At 40.3% G+C, this 15,195-nt stretch overlaps 1 long non-coding RNA gene across 1 annotated transcript in view; it reads left to right on the plus strand.

The window, feature by feature from the left end:
* LOC134810279 (uncharacterized) overlaps window positions 1–15,195 on the plus strand; it is a 46,876-nt gene that overhangs the window by 10,200 nt on the left and 21,481 nt on the right. Inside the window, exon 2 of the long non-coding RNA XR_010157924.1 lies at window positions 12,081–13,052. This is a non-coding gene — a long non-coding RNA (uncharacterized LOC134810279). The remainder of the gene's footprint in view (window positions 1–12,080; window positions 13,053–15,195) is intronic.

Raw genomic sequence — 15,195 nt, forward strand, 5'->3', positions numbered from 1 at the left:
ATGAAAGTCAAAGAATTCTTGTAAATTAAAAAAAGAGATAAAAGGTTATCTGTCGACCACTTGAGAGAAGCTATGCTATTATTACCATTGGAGGTGATGTGGCATTTGAATGTTCTCTTTTCTACAGGCCTTTTTGTACTGATACCTTATAAAATTAACTTAATAGATGAGAAATAGTGTGTTTCATCCAGAAGGGAGAATTGATTTCATAAAGAAGCAAAGAGAATGAATATAAATTATAAGTTTCTGTTAATAACTGCAGAATAACAGATAGTCTTTAATTTCAGCTACACCTGAAAACAGAGAAAGTGTCCATTGGAATAAGTGGAAATCATAGGTACATATGTAGAGAGACAGCTATGAAATTATGAGAATGTTTTCATGTTTGGTTTATAAAAAGCTTTTTCATTGAGGTTATGTCAATTATATAGGAGTACATATTTTATCATTTAAGAATATTTTTTGAAGATAACTATGTGAAATAACTATCTTCCAAACTCTCAGCTACATGAATGAACAGTGAAATAATTATTTATGTGTTTTAATCTAAAGAGAACTTTAATACCAAATGTCAAGAAAGAAGTTTTCTTTTTTTCCATTTCCAGGTAGTTTCAAAAAGTATTCATTGCATTTGCTTGTGTAGGTCTGTATCTTATTTTTGTTCAAAACCTTTTAAATTTTTATTTATAGGTTGGCAAATTAGATGGTTAAAAACAGTCAATCAAATTGTAGGTTTTGTAGGCCCTAAGCAATTGTTGGTGAAATTATGAATGATTTTTACCTTTCAAACTCCTTGATGACCCAAACGATGAAAATAATGAAATCCCTTTTTTTAGTGCTCTGATCAAAATCCTATAACATGCCATTGTTGTGTAGATTTTATCCATGTTACTTGAGTAGTTTAACTTCAAAATGTGTACAAATTTTACTCACTGTGTATGTGTTGGCAGCCACTAGACATGTATATGTGTTTGTTCTGAATTACTCAGATAATTGTCCCAATCTCACTGTGGATCACAAAACTTTACTACATGCAAAATATACTTTAATTCCTCATCAGTGTTTTAAAATTTTTGGAAGATATATTTTTAAAAATTACATATAGTATTTTCATTATATGAAGTGTTTCTAGCAATACAACTCAAAATTTCAAATACCATAAAAATGATTCCATTGGAGCTTTTAGTAACTCTGCAGGAAGGTCTAGAATATGAAAGTGAAAATAAGGCAGCTTTTAATGGACTAAAAAATATACATATATATATGTATATAAAATAAAGGGTAAAAAAATAAGTTCTAGATAGCATCTTATCACCCAGGTCCATTTCCACTGACAACCACTGCTTCAAAGGTTAAATTAAAATGCACACCTGCAGAATATTTGTGTGTTTAAAGAATTCATTAAAAGTGGAATATTCCTTCCTGTTTGGCCAATTCCTTAATGAATATATTTGCATTTAATAATAGCATCTTACCTTTAGAGCTTTCTTGCTCATTTTCTCTGCCTTTATCCTAAGCAGTAAGATTTCCAAGGTTAAGACCAAAGGCTTTGTAAAAATGTCATGGGTTTGTCCTTGTCAAAAAAAATAAATAAATAAAACCTCAGAAGTCTTTTCTGGCAGTTTACTTCAATGTCATTTCAAGCATAAGAAACTTTATATCATCCCAGACATGAAATCAAAAATATTGTTTTGTACTGTTATGAAAGATTTTATTATGTATATTTTGCCTTTGGACAGACATATTTTAGGGCAGTTCATAAAGATGACATTACAACTGTTTTACTTTCATTACAACCCCAAATTACAAATTTATGTCTTAAGCCTTGTCTTTGTAGAAAGGGTTGTATGAAAGCAAACTCCAAGATGTTAAATGAAGCAATATGCTTATTTTTAAGAACAAATTTTACATTATTGTTTGTTAACGAGTTATATAGACTCATGTATACATTATTGAATAAGGGGAAAGAAGTTTTGAATTAAATTATTTGCTCCAGTTCTGGCTTACTCCATCAGTACCTACATGACAAAATAGTTACTTTATTACCAAATTTGATGGATACGATTTGTCATGCTTTGTGAAAATTCCTGATGCCTCCACATTTCCTTTTGGTCATGAAGCTTCATAAACTAGCTATAGCTAGCAACTTCCAGTGATACCCAATCCTGCCAAGGTATTATGAAATCAGACAGGCCAAGTACTCATTTGCAACAGTGGCCTTTCTGCATAGGGCTCATTTGGTGATACTTTGAATAATGTCTAGAATATCCTCAGTAAGAGAGACTATAAATAGTTGTTTTGATTATCTATGGCTGCAAAAAACAAAAACAAAACAAAACAAAAAAAGTACCCTCAAATTTTGTGGCTTAAAACAACAACAATCAATTTGTTATTATCTCTCATGGCTCTTGCTTGGGATCTTTCATGTGGATTGCAGCCAAATGGTGGCTAGAGCTAAACATACCTTGAAGGCTTCTTCACTCACATGTTTGTTAGTTGATACTGGCTGTCAGCTGGGATTGTCCATCAGAATTCCTACTCAGGGCCTCTCCATATGCTCCAGACTTCCTCACAGCATGGGGGAAAGTCTCTAGAGCAATTAACCCAAAAAGACTATGCAGAAACTCTACCTCCTTTTATAAACAGCCTTGGAAGTTACAGAGTATCATTTCCTTCGTGGTTGCTGGCAGGCCTGGATTCAAGGGATAAAATAGACCCGAACTCTCATTGAGAGGTGTCAATATCACATTGTAAGAAAATTATGTGGAATGGAAGACTTTGTCCTATCCATCTTGAAGAACATAATCTGTGATAATTCTTGTACTCCAGGGCTAATATCATTATCTACTTCTTTAATTATTCTGCAATGACCTTTGATGTCTACTATCTTTTTTTTTTTTTTTTTGGGGGGGGACAGAGTCTTGCTGTTGCCCAGGCTGGAGTGCAGTGTCGCGACCTCAGCTCACCACAACCTCTGCCTCCTGGGTTGAAGCGATTCTCCTGCCTCAACCTCCTGGGTAGCTGGGACTATAGGCACATGCCACCATGCCCGGCTAATTTTTGTATTTTTAGTAGAGATGGGGGTTTCTCTATGTTGGCCAGGCTGATTTTGAACTCCTGACCTCATGATTAGCCCGCCTCAGCCTCCCAAAGTGCTCTGATTACAGGCGTGAGCCACCAGGCCCGACTGATGTCTACTATCTAATTAATATTTTTTACTCAACAGCAGCACATTTCCTCATATTCTACTTCAGGGTTGCCAGATAGTGGCAGATTCCTCCTTTGGCTGAAATAACTGTTTCTTTTTTTTTTTTTTTTTTTTTTTGAGACGGAGTCTCGCCCTGTTGCCCAGGCTGGAGTGCAGTGGCGTGATCTCGGCTCACTGCAAACTCTGCCTCCGGGGTTCACGCCATTCTCCTGCCTCAGCCTCCCGAGTAGCTGGGACTGCAGGTGCCCACCACCACGCCTGGCTAATTTTTTGTATTTTTAGTAGAGGCGGGGTTTCACGTGTTAGCCAGGATGGTCTCGATCTCCTGACCTCATGATCCTCCCACCTCGGCCTCCCAAAGTTCTGGGATTGCTGTTTCTAAAACCATTTCTTCTAACCTGGAACACAAGTCTTGCAGAGGAAAAAATATCAAATAATTACTTTGTTTCCAGAATCTAGATCAGACATTAGCAAACTTTTACTTAAAAAAAAAACAGATAGTAAATATTTTAGGCTTTGCTAGGCAAGAGACAAAATCAAGGGTAGTATGTAAGTACTTATATAAGTATTTAAAAATGTAACCATTAAAAAATGTAATTACAATTCTTACCTCATGGGCTGCGCATGAGCTAAGAATTCAAACAGTTAGTGGACTGCCTTTGGCTGGCAAGGTATAGTTTGTCAACCTCTGGCCTAGAATGTTAGGCAGTAGTGCAAATCAAAATTCGTAAAGCCCATGAATGACTTTTCATTTGGTTTTATGAATGTGTGTAGATGTTGAAAAAATCTGACTCTACACCTATACTGGGCATTGCAAATTTCTTCTTAAAGCTTTCAGTTTTAATTGCAAAGAATCTGCAGCATAATTTGATGGGCTTTTCGCAAAATCTGTCAATCAGTTTAAGTTATAAAACAAGTGTGAAAGCAAATCTCTAAATATCCAGAGCAATGTAAAAAAGTATTCAAAAAATTCGATTTCTTTTCTCTTCCTGTTGGACCTTAGTGAAGAACAGAGGCAAGGCATTCATTCATTATGTTTTATTGTCATTATTGTTCTATGCATAGCTACTCCCATTTTTTTCTTTCTGTCTATCAGTCATCATCTATCTGCTGTTATCTCCTTCTGAACTCCCTTTCCTTTCCCCATCAACACCATTCTAATATGTTTGAATGAGTGAATTTGTATGTGTTGCTGGAAAATATGCATTTTTTGTTGAGTGTGCATATATTTTTAATTTACTTAGGTATCATCTTAGAGATCTCTGATCTTTGTCTTGGTTTTCCTTCACTCAGTTATATGTTGATGATGTTTTCACGGTGCTGTATTACATCTAGTTTGTCATTTCTAACTCCTTTATAATACTTCAATGACTGCATCCACGTTTTACCTATCCACTCTTCCAGAGTGCATCTACTGCCTGTCCTACTATACACAATACTGTGGTACACATTTCTGTATGTGCCTTTATGTGAAAGAGTGATAGAACATTCTCTTATAAAGAAATTGAAATTGGAGGTCTAGTGACAATTGTGACTAAGTCAGTGCTTTACAGATCCCCTTGGCCTATTACAATTTCTGTCGTACAATTCAGTGATAACACACACAGAATATACTGAAAAGAAACAATGCAAAAGGATTTCATTAAGAGTGCAATTCCAACGGTTATTCTATTGGAACTAAATTGATTCACTTGTTTAGATTTGATTGAGGTGACAGTCACTGTCTTAAAAATGAATATTAATGCATTTGAGTTCTTGTCAACATTTTAGTAGTTGCTCTAGAGATTACAATATATACCCATAGTTTTTCCCAGGCTAGTTAACATTAATAATGTTCCATGTCACATAAAATATAGCAACTTTGCAATTGTATAGGTCTATTTACCTCTCCTCATCCTTTCTACTATAGTTGTCATATGGATTACATATATATATATATGTTGTGCAGCTCATAAAAACTACAGTTTTGCTTCACAGACTGTGAAAATAGTTTTATATATTTACCATTTCTGGTGTTTTCCATTCCGTCCGAAAGGTCCAAATTTACTCCTGCTATTATTTTCCCTCGGCCAAAAAACATGCATTAGCATTTCTTATATTACAAGTGTACTTATGACAAATGCTGTCAGTTTTCAAAATCTAAAAAAGGATTTTGTCTTTATTGTTATTTATTTATTTATGTATTTTTTTGAGATGGAGTCTCGCTCTGTTGCCGAGGCTGGAGTGCAGTGGTGTGATCTTGGCTCACTGCAAGCTCCGCCTCCTGGATTCATGCCGTTCTCCTGCCTCAGCCTCCCGAGTAGCTGGGACTACAGGTGCCCACCACCACGCCCGGCTAACTTTTTCTATTTTTAGTAGAGACAGGGTTTCACCGTGTTAGCCAGGATAGTCTCTATCTCCTGACCTCGTGATCCGCCTGCCTCGGCCTCCCAAAGTGCTGGGATTACAGGCGTGAGCCACCGCGCCCAGCCCTTGTCTTTATTGTTAAGAGACAGCTTTGCTAGATGAAAATTATTAGTTCATTTTTTTTCTCTTCAAGCACTTTGAGTATGTTATGCCAATGTCTTCTGGCATCCATAATTTAGGATGAGAAGTCATTTGTTAACTAACCATGATCTCCTATGTGTAATGTATTGTTTTCTTCCTGCTACTTTCAGATATATTTTCTCTTTTTGGGTTTCAAATAGTATGACTATTATGTTCTTAGACATGCTTGTTTTTGAATTTATACTGCTTGAGTTTCACTGAGATTGTCATATCTGTACATCTACTATTTTCACTAATTGGGTAACTTTTTGTTTATTATTTATTTGAATATTTTTGCCCCATTTTCTTTGCTTCTTCAGTAAATTGGACTTCTGTTTTTCTCTCACAGTCCTTAAGGCTGTGGTCATTCTTCAATTTTTTTCTTTCTTCTTCAGGTTAGATAATTTCCATGATCCTATCTTCAAGTTTACTGTTTACTTTGTCACCCCCATTTTCCTGCTAAGCCCTTTCTATGTTTTTTTTTTTTTAAATATAGGTACTTACAGGTACTAAACTTTTCTGAAATTTTCATTAGGTTTTTTTCCATTCCATTTTTCTGCTGAGATTCCTACTTTTTCATTCATTATGAGCATTTTTTTCTTCATGTCATTTATCATAATTGATGATTGTTTTAAAATTCTTTTCTTGTAGTTCTAACACCTCAGTCATCTATAGCTTGAACTCTGTTGTCTTTTATTCTGATAATGAGTGACAACTTCTTATTTCCTCATATGTCAAGTAATTTTGGATTGCATTCTTGTCATTGTAAATATAGGTTGTCTTTAGATTTTGTTATGGTCTCCCGAAGAGCATCACTGTTGTTTGCTTGTTTTAACTGGCAATTGATTTAACAAGATTCAAACTTCAAACTCCATTTCATGTGTGGCAATTCAAAATCTCAGTTCAGCTGTGCTGTTTGGAGTCTGACACACACACACACATACACACTCTCTCTCTCTCTCTCTCTCTAGCCAGAAATTTGCATAGAGTTTATACATAGAATTTTGGGCCCCTCGTCCTTTCTGTTTTCTTCCCATCTAGAATTCTTCCTTCACTTTTCAGTGGCTACAATTGTCCAGAATAATTCTGGGGTTCCTACCAGAGTTTTAGCCACTGTGAATGCTGTTATTATAATCTCTCCGCCGGCTAAAAGCCATGCAATATCGGAAAATCATCCTTGCCATTCCTTTTTCTGAATGTTGACTCTCCTCTGCCTTTTTTTTTCCTTTTGGTGTCACTCTCCAGTATATTTAAGTAGATTTCTGCTTGTTTTTCTTTTCCTTCCTTTCCCCTTTCTCCTCTCTCCATTCCTTCTTTCTTTCTTTCCTCTCCCTTTTCTCCTCTTCTCTGCTCTTTCCTCCCTCACTTCTTGCTTGCTTCCTTCCTTTCATTCTCTCTCCTTTCTTTCTCTGTTTCATTTGTTTCATTCCTTCTTTTCTCCTTCCTTCCTTCCCTCTTTCTCGCATTCCCTCTCTTCTCTGTTTCTTTCTTCCTTTCTTTTATTTCACCAGAATTCATCATTGTTATCAGCAGAAGGATAGGGTATGCTAGGAGATTCAAGTCCATGCAAATTTCAGGATGATAACCAATGCTTCTTTGAAATCCAACAAAAACAAATATTTTAATATTCTACACTGAATAATAGCTATGTTCTCATAGTTATAAGATAAACCACGTGTATTAGTCCATTTTCACACTGCTGATAAAGACATACCCAAGACTGGGTAATTTATACAGAAAAAGGTTTAATGGACTCACAGTTCCACGTGGCTGGGGAGGCCTCATAATCATGCCAGAAGACAAAGGAAGAGCAAAGGGACTTCTTATATGGATGTGGATAGACAGAATGAGAGCCAAGTGAAAGCAGAAACCCCTTATAAAATAATCAGATTTCGTGAGACTTATTCACTACCATGAGACTAGTATGGGGGAAACCACCCCCATGTTTCAGTTATCTTCCACTGGGTCCCTCCCATAACACTTGGGAGTTATGCGAGCTACAATTCAAGATGAGATTTGGGTGGGGACACAGCCAAACCATATCATCATGATCTATTTTATATAAAATAGTGTTTTAGTTGGATAAGAAATAATTTCCAATAGCATTTTAAAAACTGTACTAGGCTGTTCTTGCATCACTATAAGGGAATACCTGAGACTAGGTAATTTATAAGAAAGGAGCTTTAATTGGCTCACAGTTCTACAGGCTATACAGAAAGCATAGGACCAGCATTTGCCTCTGGGCAGTCTCAGAAGCTCACAATCATGGTGGAAGGTGAAAGGGGAACAGGCATTTCACATGGTGGGAGCAGGAGCAATAGAGCAAGGATGGTGGTGGTTGGGGGTGGCAACACACTAAAACAACCAGATCTTAAAAGAACTCACTCAGTATTATGAGGACAGCCCCAAGACAATAGGGATTTACACTCATGGCCTAAATACCTGCACCAGCACCCACCTCCAACACTGGGAATTGCATTTCAACATGAGATTTGGGCAGGGACAAATATCCAGACTATATCATTCCACCCCCCACACCCCAATCTCACATCCTTCTCACATTGCAAAACAATCGTGCCTTCCCAATAGTCTCTCAAAGTCTTAACTAATTGCAGTGTTAACCAAAAGTCCAAAGTCCAAAATGTAATCTGAGACAAGGCAATTCCCTTCCACCTATGAGCCTGTAAAATAAAAACAAGTTATTTACTTCCAAGGTACAAAGGAGGTAACAGGAACCAGGTAAACTTTCTTGTTCCAAAAGGGAGAAACTGGCAAAAAAAAAAAAAAAAAAAAAAAAAAGGGCCTACAGACCCCATGCTAGTTTGAAACCCAGCAGGGTAGTCACTACATCTTAAAGCCCCAAAATATTCTCCTTTGACTCCTTGTACCACATCCAGGGCACACTGGTGGGAGAGGTGGGCTCCCAAGGCCTTGGGCAGCTCCACCCCTTTGGCTTTACAGAATTCAGACTTCTCCACTGCTCTCACAGGTTGGTGTTGAGTGTCTGTGGCTTTTCCAGGCACAGGTGTAAGCTGCCAGTAGATCTACAATTCTGGGGTCCGGAAGATGGTGCTCTTCTTTCCACAGCTCCACTAGGCAGTGCCCCAGTGGGGACTCCATGTGGGGTGCTCCAACCCCACATTTCCCCTTGGCACTGCCCTAGTAGAGGTTCTCTATTAGGGCTGTCCCCCTGCAGCAGGCTTCTGCCTGGGCACCCAGGCTTTTTTATACATTCTCTGAAAATCTAGGTGGAGGCCGTCAAGCCTCCTTCACTCTTGTACTCTGCATGCCTGAAGGCTTAACACCACAGGGAATCTGCCAAGGCTTATAGCTTGCATTCTCTAACGTAGCAGCCTGAGCTATACCTGGACCCCTTTGAGCCATGGCTGGAGTTGGAGTGGCCAAGATGTGGGGAGCAGCGTCCTGAGTCTTTGCAGGGTAGCGGGATCCTGAGCCTTCCCCTTCCCCTGAAAAGCATTGTTCCTTCCTAGGCCTCTGGGCCTGTGATGGGAGGGGCTCCTGTGAAGGTCTCTGAACTGCCTTTGAGTCCTTTTTCCCATTGTCTTGGCTATCAGCATCTGGCTCTTTTTCAGTTATGCAAATCTCATTAACAAGTGGTTACTCCACAGCCTGCCTGATTTCCTCTCCTGAAAAAGCTTTTTCTTTCTCTGCCACTTGGCCAGTCTGAAAATTTTCAAGCTTTTATGCTCTGCTTTCTGTTTAAATATAAATTCCAAGTTTAAGTCACTTCTTTGCTCCCACATTTGAGTGTAGGCTGTTAAAAGCAGCCAGGTCACATCTTGAATGCTTTGCTGCTTATAAATTTCTTCTGCCAAATACCATAAATCTCACTTTTAAGCTCAAACTTCCACAGATCCTAGGGCATAAACAGAATGTAGCTGAGCTCTTTGCCAAGGCATAATATGTGTGACCTTTGCTCCAGTTTCCAGTAAGTTCCTCATTTCTTTTTTTTTTTTAATTATTTTTATTATTATTATTTTTGAGACAGAGTCTTTCACCCAGGCCAGACTGCAGTGGCGTCATCTTGGCTCACTGCAAACTCTACCTCCCAGGTTCACGCCATTCTCCTGCCTCAGCCTCCCGAGTAGCTGGGACTACAGGCACCCACCACTGCGCCCGGCTAATTTTTTGTATTTTTAGTAGAGATGGGGTTTCACCCTGTTAGCCAGGATGGTCTCAATCTCCTGACCTCATGATCCACCTGCCTCGGCCTCCCAAAGTGCTGGGATTACAGGCGTGAGCCACCGCGCCTGGCCTAAGTTCCTCATTTCTATCTCAGATCTCATCAGCCTGGACTTCACTGTCCATATCACTATCAGCATTTTGGTCACAACCATTTTACCAGTCTCTAAGAATTTCCAAACGTTCCCTCATTTTCCTGTCTTCTGAGCCTTCCACACTCTTCCAACCTCTACCCATTAACCAGTTCCAAAGCTCCTCCCACATTTTCAGGTTTCTTTATAGCAACGCCCCACTCCTCAATACCAATTTTCTGTTAGGCCGTTCTTGCATTGTTATAAAGGAATACCTGAGACTGGGCAATTTATAAGAGAAGAGGTTTAATTGACTTACAGTTCTGCAAGCTGTACAGGAAACACAGTGCCAGCATCTGCTTCTGGGGAAGCCTCAGGAAGCTTCCCATCATGGCAGAAAGCAAGCAGGGAGCAAGTGTCTCATATGGCGGCAGCAGGAGCAAGTGAGCAAAAGTAGGGGTGGTGGTGGTTTATTGTGTGCCACAAGAGAGTGGGGGAATTGTTCAAGTGTGTGGCAGACATTCAAACAACCAGATCTCACAAAAACTCACCATGATGAGGACAGCACCAAGCCACGAGGGATCTGGCCTTACGGCCCAAACACCTCCCATCAGGCCCCACCTCCAATACTGGGGCTACATTTCAACACAAGATTTGGGCAGGGACAAATATCCAAACTATATCAACAACCATTTACTCATTTTCCTTTTTTATAGAAAAGATACCAGAGGACAAAAAAATTTTTTTGCTATCTAAAGTATTTAATATTCTTATTTGTTTTAAATACCCTTATTTTTAAAGCCTCATTAAAAATATCTCTGAGAAAAAAAATTTGAAAATATGTCTGCCAAGGCTACCACTGTCAGGTCAGCACTAGTTTTCAAGCTGCCATCAACTTTTAATAAACCTTGGTATACTTTTTTGCCCCTAAAATTAGAAAAACAATATTAAGGAGCTGATTTTAGGGTAGAAAAATAACGTAGCTAGTGATCTTTGTAAATAAGTAGAATTTAAGACTTAAGTGAGCAAAAATTTAGCCTGGGCAATGATTGATGGATAAAAGAAATTATATCATCCTTAATGAGATCTGGTCATGGTTCTTCCAATTTATTAGAAGAGTAGTAATTAAATAATGATAAAATATTAGCACCTACCAGGGTTTCTCTACTCTTAGCCAATTGGGAATGGCCATAGTATCTAAGAACATTGTAATTTATAATGAGGTGATAAAAACAAAATTAATGGCCCTCAAAAGAAAGAATGAGTTGTGATTACAGCCCTTGACATACTAAGAGCTTATTGTGGCAAGCAAAGCGGCATGATAGTTCAGGTAGCATAGATAGGTTGGTCCCCATATATTTCTGTGTATATGTATATGTGCTGTGCATAAATATAAATATGCATTATATTCTTATATAACACTTTGAGCCTCATCTAAAGTAGATTTTGTATGTGGCAATAAATATATCAGAATATCCTAGGTCCTGATGTAATCAATCATTTTATTGGTAAATAAGCAAATGTATAACTTTGTCCCATGAAAATGTTATTATTATTTATTTATTTATTTTTGAGACAGGTCTCATTCTGTGGCCCAGGCTGGAGTGCAGTGGCATAATCTCAGCTCACTGCAACCTCTGCCTCCGGGGTTCAAACGATTCTCCTGCCTCAGCCTCTCGAGCAGCTGGGATTACAGGCATGCGCCACCACGTCCGGTTAATTTTTGTATTTTTAATAAAGATGGGGTTTCACCATCTTGGCCAGGCTGGTCACAAACTCCTGACCTCAAGTGATCCGCCTGCCTCGGCCTCCCAAAGTGCTGGGATTACAGGCATGAGCCACTGTGCTTGGCCGAAAATGTTACTTTATGAACAAATTACATATATGATTAGCTAATATATCACCAAAGATGGTCTCAATGGCTTATCCAGACTGTAATCTGAAGACTTCAATAATCACTGGATAAATATGCGTGATTTTTATAGTTTAATGAGAAAAATAAACTGACAAATACTATTGTCTTTGATTCAGTGTCACAGCGAGATTTAATCTCTGCCTGCTTTCATTTGCAGATGCCATAGTATCCAAGTGTTAAAATTGTGGTGGATCCCAGAAGCGTGCAGACGTGAGTATTGCTTCTCAGTTTTTACTCTGGGTACTGGAGCCTCTTCTGTTTCCTGGTCCATCCAGTCCCCAACTTTCACTCCTCAGCATCCTCTGGTTCTGCACCAGCCTTTGTATTTTAGCTTTCCCCTTTGTCTCCTCTTATTCTTTTGATGAGACTAAAGAGTCTGTTGATGGTTTACTTTTCAGGCCCTTTTGTACTTTGATTTTCCTGATACTCATTAGTGTAGTTGGTCTCAGATCTGCCTCTGCTCCTGAATTTCAGTATCTACGTAAACCCTGCTCAACTGCTGTTATTCATCGAAATTTTGGCTTTCAACTTCATTGTACTTTTTATGGACTTAGTTTTCTTTCTGGGCAGTTTCTGGTATACACACTAAGCTTGTTCCTCACACCTGGCTTGTTCTTGGCTTCTCAAGTAACTTTGAGAACTTTGCTTTGTCTTTTAAGCTATGCCATCCCTCATTATGATCCCACTGCTGACTCTAATTACATTTTCTGTCTTTGTCTTTATCGCCATAACTTCAATACCATGTGCCTCTATTTCGGTATTAGTTTTTGGTATTTGGTATTAACCTAATAAGCGACATAATTAAAAGTAATAAAAAACAGCAGTCATCAAACATACCCTCTGGAATGATCTCATCCATGTGCTACCATTTTTTCATGATTAAGTACCCATCTATATTATTGATGTCTCTTGCTTATTATCCCTGATTATATTGTGTCTGGAACTGGTGGGTTCTTGGTCTCGCTGACTTCAAGAATGAAACCGCGGACCCTCGCGGTGAGTCTTACAGTTCTCAAAGAAGGTGTGTCTGGGGTTTGTTCCTTCAGATGTTCAGATGTGTCCAGAGTTCCTTTCTTCTGGTGGATTCGTGGTCTCCCTGACTTCAGGAGTGAAGCTGCAGATCTTCACAGTGAGTGTTACAGCTCATTAAGGCAGTGCACGGACCCAAAGAGTGAGCAGCAACAACATTTATTGCAAAGAGCAAAAGAACAAAGTTTCCACAGCATGGAAGGGGACCCAGGTTGCCTCTGCTGGCTTGGGTAGCCTGCTTTTATTCCCTTATCTGGCCCCATCCACATCCTGCTGATTGGTCCATTTTACAGAGAGCTGACTGGTCCGTTTTACAGAGAGCTGATTGGTCCATTTTTACAGAGTGCTGATTGGTGCGTTTACAATCCCTGAGCTAGACGCAGAGTGCTGATTGGTGCATTTACAATCCTCTAGCTAGACATAAAAGTTCTCTAAGTCCCCACTAGATGAGCTGGACACAGAGCACTGATTGGTGCATTTACAAATCTTTAGCTAGACACAGAGTGCTGATTGGTGCATTTGCAATCCTCTAGCTAGACATAAAAGTTCTCCAAGTCCCCACCAGATTAGCTAGATATAGAGTGCTGATTGGTGCATATACAATCCTCCAGCTAGACATTGAAGTTCTCCAAGACCCCACCCAACTCAGGAGCCCAGCTAGCTTTGCCTAGTGGATCCTGGGCCAGCCCCCCGGGAGCTGCCTGACAGTCCCGAGCCATGCGCCCACACATCTCAGCCCTTGGGCGGTGGATAGGACCAGGCGCCATGCAGCAGGGGGCGGTGCCCATTGGGGAGGCTGCAGGGGAGCCCACCGGGGGTGGGGGCCCAGGCATGGCAGGCTGCAGGTCCCGAGCCCTGCCGCGGGGGGAGGCGAGTGAGGCTCGGTGAGAATTCCAGCGCGGCGTGGCGGGCTGGCAGTGCTGGGGGACTGGGGCACCCTCCACAGCTGCTGGCCCAGGTGCTAAGCCCCTCATTGCCCGGGGCTGGCAGCCACTCTGAGTGCGGGGCTCGCCGAGGCATGCCCACCTGGAACTGGCACTGGCGTGCGAGCACCGCGCACAGCCTCGATTCCCGCCAGCGCCTCTACCTCCACACCTCCCCGCAAGCAGAGAGAGCCGGCTCCGGCCTCGGCCAGCCCAGAGAGGGGCTCCCATAGTGCAGCAGTGGGCTGAAGGGCTCAAGTGCAGCCAGAGTGGATGCCGAGACTGAGGAGGCACCGAGAGCGAGCGAGGGCTGCTAGCAAGTTGTTGCCTCTCAATATGACTCAGTTTAGAATAGAATTTAGAGAGCAGTGGATTGTTAAACTGTTGAAATTATCTTGCTTTTTATATGTCTCATTAATAATTATGTGAATATTGGTTATTGCCCAATTTGGGGATGCCCTGGGGATGCCTGGGATCCACTAGGCCCTGTTATAGTTCACTGTAGGGTGATTTCTATTGAGTGAAGGAGGTACACTGTGGGCTGCCAGACAGACACCAACATCCTTTGGTGCTTGGGAAGGAAGAGCGCATCATGCCTCTCATCTGGAGTTTAATCTTCAGACTTATCAAAATTCTTACTCTTCTTCCTATGTGCAATTTGTGACTGTAGTTACATTGGTGTTGGTGTCTAAGTAGGAAAAAAAGAACTTGTAAAGGCTGGGTCTGGTGGCTAACTCCTGTAATGCCAGTGCTTTCGGAGGCCTAGTCAGGAGGATTGCTTGAGATCAGGAGCTTGAGTCCAGCCTGTGCAACATAGTTAGACCCCCATCTTTACAGAAATAAATAAATAAATAAATAAAGTTGGGCATGGTTGCCCATGCCTGTAGTCCCAGCTACTTGGGAGGCTGAAGTGGGATCTGAATTTGAATCTGCAATGAGCTATGATTGCACCACTGCACTCCAGCCTGGGTGAAAGAGCATGACCCTGCCTCTCAAACAAGCAAACAAACAAACAAAACCCTCTTTCTCTTGGAAGCATCTTCTTGAGAGATAGAATCCAGAAGTCATTGAATGATTTAAGCAAAAGTGTTATTTCAGTAGTTCTTGGTGGATGAAGGTGGATGACTGGCAATTTGCTTTTCATAGGACCCTGTTTTTTGTTTGTTTGTTTGTTTGTTTGTTTGCCTGTGCAATATATTTGTAGAAGCCGTCTCTTTCAGGGCAAATAAACATGCCAGCCTTCCTAAAAATGGTCATTGGTATTACTGGGTGGCTGATCCCCAGAAATGCCAAATTTCCTTATTATTTGAAACAGCTTGC

Source organism: Pan troglodytes, chromosome 5, assembly GCF_028858775.2.
Source record: "Pan troglodytes isolate AG18354 chromosome 5, NHGRI_mPanTro3-v2.0_pri, whole genome shotgun sequence".
Lineage (NCBI taxonomy): Eukaryota > Metazoa > Chordata > Mammalia > Primates > Hominidae > Pan > Pan troglodytes.